We start from the raw sequence: 9,164 nt of genomic DNA, 5'->3' as shown, positions 1-9,164 counted from the left end.
AGTTACCAACTAACTCTTTCTTAAGTAAGTACACTTTTAAACACTTTTTATTCTTTTCAAGACACAATCATTTACTTATCCAGTCCTTCCTTAGTCTATTGCATGAGTTCACTCAGAGGCAGTAGAGGGACCCTAGTGGTCTAGGAGCCAGCTGTTGGTTTGCCCGTTGAAGCCCTGCTGCTGTGATGAAACTCCAGATTCGTATCGACAGAGAAGCCCCTGCAAGGATGACTTCTCCCCTTGAGTTGGTGGGAACAATCAACTCCAAAGTAAGCCACCTGGACATTCTCTCAGAGCTGCTTGCATTTCCACAGAGTTGCTGTCGGAAACCGAATAGCCAGGGAGAGGAACACCAGATTGTGTGTGTTGCTTTTAAGTTGGCCAAGAGCTCCAGGAAGATCATCCGGACTCCCAGGAAGCAGGTTATGATGCCATGTACTTTCTGGAGAGGGACGCCTGCTACCTTTTTGAAATATTAGCAGGACTGACTGAGCCTGAGCCCCCTCAACAGAGTGTGGGTTCCTAGAAGCAAGGAAAGTCCATCTCAACAGCCAGAAACCGCGGTGTTGCTATTTGCAGTAGTCGCGAGGACAGCTGTAGGTCTTGAGATAGGCTTCTCTTTCAGGCAAATGTTAGAGTTCCTCTGGAAGACTGTTCAAACAAGTAAGTATTTCACTTTAGTGTTAGTTAGGGTTCAGGGACTTCTGAGAAGACACCCTGGGAGAATTCCAGCAGAGGGCCTGGGTGAACTGGATGAGAGGACTCCCAATCACAAGAAACAGCCCAAAGCTTTACAGAAATCACAAAGGCTTAAGATAAGTAAATACCCCAGCTAACACAGTACCTTAGCACGGAAGAAGAGTTGCAGCAAGAAGACTGCAGGATCTGCAGACAAAAACCGGCCGTTGAATTCCTTTATCAGGAAGACTGAAGACAGGACACTGGAAGTGCTTTTGCAGCAGGGATCACAGGGATGGCTCTCTTCATATGGTTTACTCAGCACAGAAGAAGAGGTTGCAGCGGGGAAGACTTCAGGATCTTCAGCCAAAAATCCGGTCGCAGAATTCCTTGGCATAAAGACTGAAGAAAGGACACTGGAAGGGCTTCTGCAGAGTATCTCAATGGGGAAGGCTCCATGCACGACTTTCTTCATGGCGGGATGCAGCTCTGTAGTTTTGGCGCCCTGGTCGGATTCTCGTCACTTGCATGGTCCAGCACTATGGTGAGGGGACTTTTCAGACTTGATTTACATCTCTGGAGGTCCAGTAAGATGCCATCAAAGTTTCAGGTTAATTCAGAACTCGAAAGACCATGCACCGCACGATGGCTTGAGGTCCCAGGATATTGGGGCATTTGAGCCCCGCCAAGGTCGCAGCACAATGTGGGATGGCTCAAAATGCAGGTCTTCTTGAGTTTAGTGGATCTCACCAGGCTCTGGGTTGTCATTTTCTGAGTCCCCAGGTCGCTTGAAATGAAGGGTAAGAGCAGGCTCTGGTTACACAGCAGGCTCTCCGGTTGCTGGAAATCATCTCAGCTATGGTGTCTTCATCTTCATCTTCGGATTGAGGTCCAGTGGTCGACTACCTCTTCAGTTTTCCAGGATGAGACTTTTATGCAGCAACCCAGCCAATCAAACAGACTTGCAATATTCAAACTTTGGGGGTTGGCAGTCCTTTAAGGGCAGCCAGACTCCCATTTTGAACTGGATTTTTGGAGACACGTTTGACGACAAACGGCTGCAGAGTTTTGGACTCCTCCCTCGCTTCCTGCCTTCACAGACACTCTGGAACCTCAGCGGGCTTGACCGAGGTCTCCTGCCCAAGATCGAAATCACAAAAAGGACTTTCCCACCCTGAAGGGCAGGGAAAGATCTAAGAAAGGACAACAAACACTAAAATGTCTAAAGAAGAAGACAGGGGCAATTTTGGTAAAATGAGCACCCGTGGGTGCCTTTACCGGGGATGTGGAAATAGCACGCTGTAAAGGTGCACCAAATTATTAAAAAGGTTCACTGCCACCAGCCATTAAAGGTAAGCTTTTCCCTGTAACAGAAATGTTACAGTTAAAATGAGAAAAGGATACATTGTATCTCCCCAGCACTCCACAAAAGGTTGGGGCTGCTCATGTCACCTAAATAAAGTTTAGAGAGGATATCCGCGGAAAGGGGTGGGGTGTCAAATGTCATGTAGCCAGTGATGTCCGGAGGCTCCTAACAAGTAACTGTGCAAAATTTGGTGGAGATTGGTGAAACAGTGTGGAATTGTATAGGGAACATACGTGAAGCCACAAACCCAGAGACATTTGTTGAAATACTGGGATAGGGGTGGGGTATCCAAATGTCATGTAGCCAGTAATGTCCGGAGGGTCCTAAATGGTGACTGCACAGAATTTGGGGCAGATTGGTGAAACAGTGTGGAATTGTATTGGGAACAATGCTTTGCCAAGCCACAAACACATTTTGACTTTTGCTGAAATTCAGGAAAATGGGTGGGGTGTCAAATGTCATGGAACCAGTAATGTCCAGATGATCCTAACAGGTGACTGTGCAAGATTTGGTGCAGATTGGTGAAATAGTGTGGAATTGCATAGGGAACATATTCAAAGCCACAAACCGAGAGACTTTTGCTGAAATCCGGGGATAGAGGTGGGGTATCCAAATGTCATGTAGCCAGTAACGCCCACAGGGTCCTAAATGGTGACTGTACAGAATTTGGGGAAGATTGGTGAAACAGTGTGGTATTGTATAGGGAACATACGCGAAGCCACAGACCCACAGCCACATTTTCACTTTTGCTGTAATCCAGGGAAAAGGGTGCGATATCCAGATGTCATGTTGCCGGTAATGTCCAGAGGATCCTAACAGGTCATTGTGCAAAAATGTGGTGCAGTTTGGTGAAACGGTGTGCAATTGTATAGGGAACATACGCGAAGCCACAAACCCATGCCCAAATTTGCACTTTTGCTGAAATCGGGGGAAAGGGGTGGGGTTTCCAGTTTACATGTAGCCAGTATGTCCATTTATGTGTAATTCTCCCTCCAGTTGTGAACCCCCCAACTTTTTGCTTTTGTATGACCATCCTAGCCTGACTTTTACCAGAGGAGCCCAGCCTGCTGCTGTACTCTGCTGGGCTTTTGCTAGTTTTGTTATTGGGCAACTGACATGCCCTTCAGACTGTCAGTACTGGGAGATTCTGTTTCCCTTAGTCTTTCACTTTGTTGCCCTTTGTTGGTAACATTTTATCAGTGCACAATGTACCTTAGAGTACAGTGCGCTGCGGTCTCTTTTTTATTTTTAAGACCCTAGACACCCTCACAGGATTTTTGGTGAGTGCACAAGTGTGCCCAGGACAGAGCTGGTGGAAGTAGTTACTTTTAAAGCATTTGTGACTATTTTCTATGGTACAAACTGCATTTACTGCATTTGGCCCAGGACAGTGGCCAGTGCCTAAAATGGCCATTGTTAGGCAAGACTGTATGCAGTACCCTTTGGGTGCACTACAACAACCCTGACCTCCTGGCAATAGGAATCCAACATTTGGTATAAGTCTGTACTACACAGGTTGAAATGCTTACACACAAGGTTTCTTGAATATATAATTATTAATTTATTTATCAGTCAGTTAGAATAAGCCTTCTTCAGAAGGGAGCAATATGAAAGTAACACTGAAATACACTTCAAAACACACACTCCTAATATTCTTAAATCTGTAAAAACCCTTTTGGGATGGCCCACAGCCACAACCGACACTGACTTCAATAGCTAGGGTGTTGGGGACATTAATATCTTACTGTTGCATTTAGAATACTTTTAGAAATTGGTTAAAGGAAAAGGTTATTAGAACAAACAAGAGATCACAAATATTCTTAAGCAGGCAAATACTTTTTGATGCACTAAGCAGAGTCATTCAGTTATAACAGGTTAAGCCAAAGTCAATGGCCAAAAGTCTTTTATGGGCTGAAGCACTTCTGGTAGGTAAGTAGGAAAAGTATTTGCACAATGTTTTAGAAGTCTTTGAAGAAAAGAAGAATCAAATATAGGGCCACAAGCTGATAAGACTTGTGAGTAGGAGAAGATGCAAGCAACTCTACAATAAGAGGTGAGTTCTCTCAGACTTTACAGTACCTTTGTATTGAAGAAACAGTGCAGCAGATGACTTCTGTTCATGTGCAGCTCTGCAGATCTCACCGTTCCTGGGCCTCCGTCATGGGGCCAAGAGGGAGGACGTCAGGGGACGCCTGCACTGCAATGGGACGATCACCACTCGCAATCGGCACTTCAGTGTTTCAGCTCCTTGCGACTACTGCAAATAGCAAAACCGCGGTTTCTGGCTGTCGAGATGGACTTTCCTTGCTTCTAGGAACCCACACTCTGTTGAGGGGGCTCAGGCTCAGTCAGTCTTCCTAATATTCCAAAAAGGTAGCAGGCGCTCCTCTCCAGAAAGAACATGGCATGATAACCTGCTTCCTGGGAGTACGGATGATCTTCCTGGAGCTCTTGGCCAACTTAAAAGCAACACACACAATCTGGTGTTCCTCTCCCTGGCTATTCGGTTTCCTGCAGCAACTCTGCGGAAATGCAAGCAGCTCTGAGAGAATGTCCAGGTGGCTTACTTTGGAGTTGATTGTTCCCACCAACTCAAGGGGAGAAGTCGTCCTTGCAGGGGCTTCTCTGTCGATACGAATCTGGAGTTTCAGCACAGCAGCAGGGCTTCACCGGGCAAACCAACGGTCCAGGAGTTGCAGCAGGCGTCCTCTTCAAGTTCTTCTTCGGTTCCTTCGTCCAGTGGTTGACTCTGCCTTCCAAGCCAAAAGCATTGCCTTTTATTCAGTTCTCTCCCATTCATTCCAGCCTAGCTGTCAGTCACCCAGGAGGGTGTCTGTCCTTGCCGGACAGTCAGCCGGCCAATCATCACAGAGTGCATTTGGGTCTCCTAGGAGACTAAGCATAGGGAGTATCGGCCACCTCCCTCACTTCCTGCCCACCACAGACACCCTGGAACCAGAGGCGGGCTTGACTTGTGAATCCCGCCAAAGGCCAAGCCAACAATGGGACCAAACCTGGTTTGGCGCGCCGAGTAAATCTCAAGAAGGACCTTTCCACAAAGAAATGGTGAAAAAAGAAGACCGGGGCCATTTTGACAAAAATGGCGCCCTTTGGTGCTTTACTGCAGCTGCGAACGCAGCCCGCAGTAAATGCACACCACGGTAGTTAAAGGTAAACCACTGCCACCAGCCATTCAGTGAGAAAAGGGTAACATAAAAATGTTAAATGAGAAGCTAGACAAAGGGGATACTAGGTAACCCCTCCAGCACCCTATTGTAAGATAGTGTGTGCTGGGTCTAGACAGTTACAAATGTAACTAAAGTCAGTTTCACTTTGCTGCTCTGGGAAACAGTAGTTTATCCCAGAGAAGGCATTTAAACCTTTGGGAAATGTGGAAGGCTTCCCTGTGCCACTGCATTGAAGGTGCTGTGTGACACAATGTAAAAGATGATGCCTATGGAGTTTTTCAGGCTCCATAACCAAAAGAAATGCAGAGTTCAAAAGTCACATTAAAATACATGAGAGAGTGGGAAAAAGGGTCTCACTCTCTCCAGCTTAAAAAAATCAAGTCCTCAAAATCCAGCAAAATTTCTGGGGGTCTCCAAGGTGGAGGGAATTAGCACATTTCTGAGAATTCTCCCTAACACTCGCCCCCCTCCCCCAGACTAAGGGTCAGGAGGATTTAATCCACCCCTGCATGAATCTCCTTACTCCAGTCGGTCATACTTTCTGGAGAGACCATCAGCATTTTGGTGATTACATCCTGACTGTGTTCAATGGTAAAATCAAACCCCTGTAGGCTGATTGACCATCTTAACGATTTAGGATTTTTCCCCTTCATCTACATTAACTATCTCAAGAGTTGGTGGTCTGTTTGAATCACAAAAGTAGATCCATACAAGTATGGTCTAAACTTCTTCAAAGACCACACAATGGCAACTGTTAAGACGGATTTCTGAACTCTGTCCTGGTGGCGCAGAAGTTCAGAAGGCCAACCTAATTACTTGGAACAGGGTAACCTCTGGACGAGCCAGACCAATCAAGGTAGCGATTGCAGCGGTCAAGACTAGGTCTCAAGAGGGGTGAGGGTGACTGAAAGCCCGCAATGAGCACACAAAGCAAGATCACTTACAAACTACTCCAAACAGTTGTTATATTAAAAATATATACACATTCATTCCAAGGCCTTTAAAACAATGACCGTAGCGAGAAAATCACAATATAACGATAGTAAACCAACACATACCATATCAACACAATATATATATACAAATACAACAAGTCTCAAGCGTTATATGCACGAAATGTGTAGTCCACCTAAAAGGGAGGGAAAACAGGCAGTGCGCAATAATGCTTAGACCCAGTTCGCCTTCAGAGGCACCTAACTAGATGGAAGTCCGAGCCCTGCGAAGAGTGGAGCCTTGTGCTCAAAAGTACCTGCACGCGCTGGTGCCAACGGGCAAAAGGAGAAGCTCTTCGAGGGAAATCAGGCAGTTCAGTTTAGTGCACAAAAGAAGAAGAACAAGTTCCGCGACTCAAGCGCAGCCTCCACAGTGGGCAGAAGCAGAGCGCGAGTACGGAAAAGGGTGCTGTTTGACACAGCGGGGAAAAGCAATGGGCTCCTGCAGGAGGGCGACCAGATCCTAGCTATGCTACTCACCGGTCCCCGATGCAAGCAGACCCAGGCTTCTCCGCGTCAGTTTCAGCAGCTGGCAGGTTCAGAAGAGCAGGGAACGCCTCGTCGTCGTGTTGAGTAAAAAGACGTCCCAATCGAAGAAACCCGCACAGTTTGTTACCACAGCAGGGCAACGGAGCGGCCGTGTGTATCTGAGCCAAATGTACACTACTCACTTCAGACCTGGGAACGCAAAGTGTACGAAGCGTGTGAGAGTGACAAGGACTCGAAATACTACACAACCCGGCGGCGGTTACAGAGCAAGACTCCCGTGTAAGCTGGTCAGTCAGCTGGATGGCCCAGAGATGCTTCCGAAGGCTTACTGGCAGGAGATGGTGAAGATGCCGAGAATAGCTGTTCCCGCTATTCCAAGGGTCGAAGTACCAGTACAGGCCTTCTGGTTCGATCAAAGGTGAAAAGGGTTTCACAAGGCGACAGCAGTGCAGAGGAGAAGTCCTTCAGCGGGTCACCAGCGATTCCTCGGTCCAGCCTCTTGGTTGCAGGATACTTGGCTCCTGTATTCCATCGTTCGTGAGAACTCAGGAGATCGACATGGTAGTGGTGTTTCCAGCCCCCTCTTATCCACGGTTCCCTTCGCGCCAAAACGGAGGGGACCAATGGGAGGTCCGCTCATCAACACTCACACCATTCGTGGACCAATCACGGACCACGGTGGTCCCAGGCATTCACACCACCCTAGACTCTCTGGCACCCAGGATGTGTATTGGGACCAGACATCCCAGCCCACATCCTGGAGGCACACACAAGACATGTAGAAGCCCGCGAAAGCATCCGTGTTTCGCGGGAAAGTACATGCCCAAATAAGGAAGGCCCCGGGTCGGCTCGACCTGGGGAAGGTGAAGGGAGCAAGATGGTTAGTGGACAGGACAAAGGAGCCTCGTGGTCTGGCCATTTTGGGAGCCAGGCCACCATTTTGGGTTAAGCGCGAGAAACGCGCTTAGAACGCCAAAAGGAGCTCAAAACACAAGAAACGATCGCTGCCACCATTCCCTTCCCTGAATCACTTGCACCGATCAGATACAATCCTAAACGAGTATCTAGGGCCTGTAGAAGGCTAGAGACCCAAGAGAGCTGTAACTTAGCTTACAGTGTCCTCTTGTGTCATGTTGCACGAAAGCCGCAACATGATAAAAGAAACTATGGGAAACAGCGTTCCCCGGTACTGACTGTCTTAAGGGCATGTCAGTTTCCCCGTAAGAAAGGAGCGAAAGCCCAGAGGAGTGCAACAGAAGGCTGCACTTCTCTGGCAAAGTCGAGAACAAGGTGAAAAACAACAGCAAAAAGTTTAGGGGTTGTCACATGGAAGGAAAATTACCTACAATTACGAAATCTTTCCTAACACTCGCCCCTCCCAGACTATGGACAGGGGGAACTAATCCACCCCTGGATGAGTCTCTTGTTCAGGTCGGTTAAACATTCTGGACAACCCATCAGCATTGCTATGTTGGACACCTGGCCTATGCTCAATAGTGAAGTCAAAGCCTTGTAGACTTATGGACCACCTAAGCAACTTTGGATTCTCCCCCTTCATGTTCATTAGCCACTTTAAGGGCTTATGGTCAGTTTGCACAGTGAAGTGGGTCCCATAGAGGTAGGGCCTCAGCTTCCTTAGGGCCCACACAACAGAGAAACATTCTTTCTCTACCGTGGACCATCTGAGCTCTCTGTCCTTAAGCTGGCGGCTAATAAAACCAATAGGGTGTTCCTTACCCTTCTCGTCTACTTGTGATAGTACAGCTCCTATCCCAGTGTCAGAGGCGTCCGTCTGCACGATAAAAGGTCTTTGATAATCAGGGGCCCTGAGGACAGGGGCCTGGCACAAGGAGTCTTTTAAGCCATTGAAGGCCTTCTCACACTCGTCGGTCCAAGTTACCTTCTTGGGTTTCTTCGGAGTTGTGAGGGCAGTCAGAGGGGCAGCTATGGTGCCATAGTCTGCCACAAAATTGCGGTAATACCCCGTGAGTCCTAAGAAGGCTCTCACTTGGGTTTGTGTAGTGGGGGAAGCCCAGTCTTGTACTGCTTGTACTTTACTGGGAAGAGGCTGTATCCTCCATCCACCTACTTCATGTCCAAGGTAAACCACTGAGCCTTGTCCAATCTGGCATTTACTAGCCTTTATGGTCAGGTGTGCTTTCTGAAGAGCCTGGAGCACAATCCTGAGGTGTTTCACATGGTCTTCCCAGGTGGCACTGAAAACTGCTATATCGTCCAGATATGCAAGACAGAATTCGTCCAACCCATTCAACACATGATTCACAAGCCTCTGGAAAGTGGCAGGTGCATTCTTCAACCCGAACGGCATTACCCGGAATTGGTAAAGGCCGCCTGGAGTAGAAAATGCTGTCTTCTCCTTGGCATGCTCTGCTAAAGCTATTTGCCAATAGCCAGCAGTGAGGTCAAACGTGCTGAGGTACTTGGAGGCAC

This window comes from Ambystoma mexicanum, chromosome 9 (genome assembly GCF_040938575.1).
Source record: "Ambystoma mexicanum isolate Mex_15411 chromosome 9, UKY_AmexF1_1, whole genome shotgun sequence".
Classification (NCBI taxonomy): Eukaryota; Metazoa; Chordata; class Amphibia; order Caudata; family Ambystomatidae; genus Ambystoma; species Ambystoma mexicanum.
This window is presented reverse-complemented; position numbering follows the sequence as displayed.